The sequence below is a fragment of the Herpailurus yagouaroundi genome, unplaced genomic scaffold, assembly GCF_014898765.1.
Source record: "Herpailurus yagouaroundi ecotype Mexico unplaced genomic scaffold, PumYag 198, whole genome shotgun sequence".
Classification (NCBI taxonomy): Eukaryota; Metazoa; Chordata; class Mammalia; order Carnivora; family Felidae; genus Herpailurus; species Herpailurus yagouaroundi.
This window is the reverse complement of record NW_024412429.1, coordinates 9,791,287-9,791,647: the sequence shown is the minus strand read 5'-3', so window position 1 is coordinate 9,791,647 and position 361 is coordinate 9,791,287.

Sequence of the window (361 nt, the reverse complement as noted above, 5' to 3'; positions counted from 1 at the left end):
CACAACACAGTTTGGTAGAAAAAGTGTGGGCTTGGAGTCAGATATCAAATCTTAGCTCTGTCACTAACAGCCTGGTGAATTTTGATAAACTTAAACTCTTTGAGCCTTGGTTTAATCATGTGTACAATGGGGATTTTTCTGTCTTACAGGGAGGCTGTGGATGTGGAGAAAGATGTAAAGTGGGTCCTTTGTAGTACAGAAGTCATCAATTCTTGCTCTATGCCTTCTGTCTCTCCAGGTTCATCACACTAAGGCCATTCTGCAGGAATTGTCAAAGATTTTGGTAGATTTAATTTTGATTAGAGATAAGTTTACTCTCCCCCCCCCCCCATAATTCTCTGTTCCATTTTAATTTTTTTTT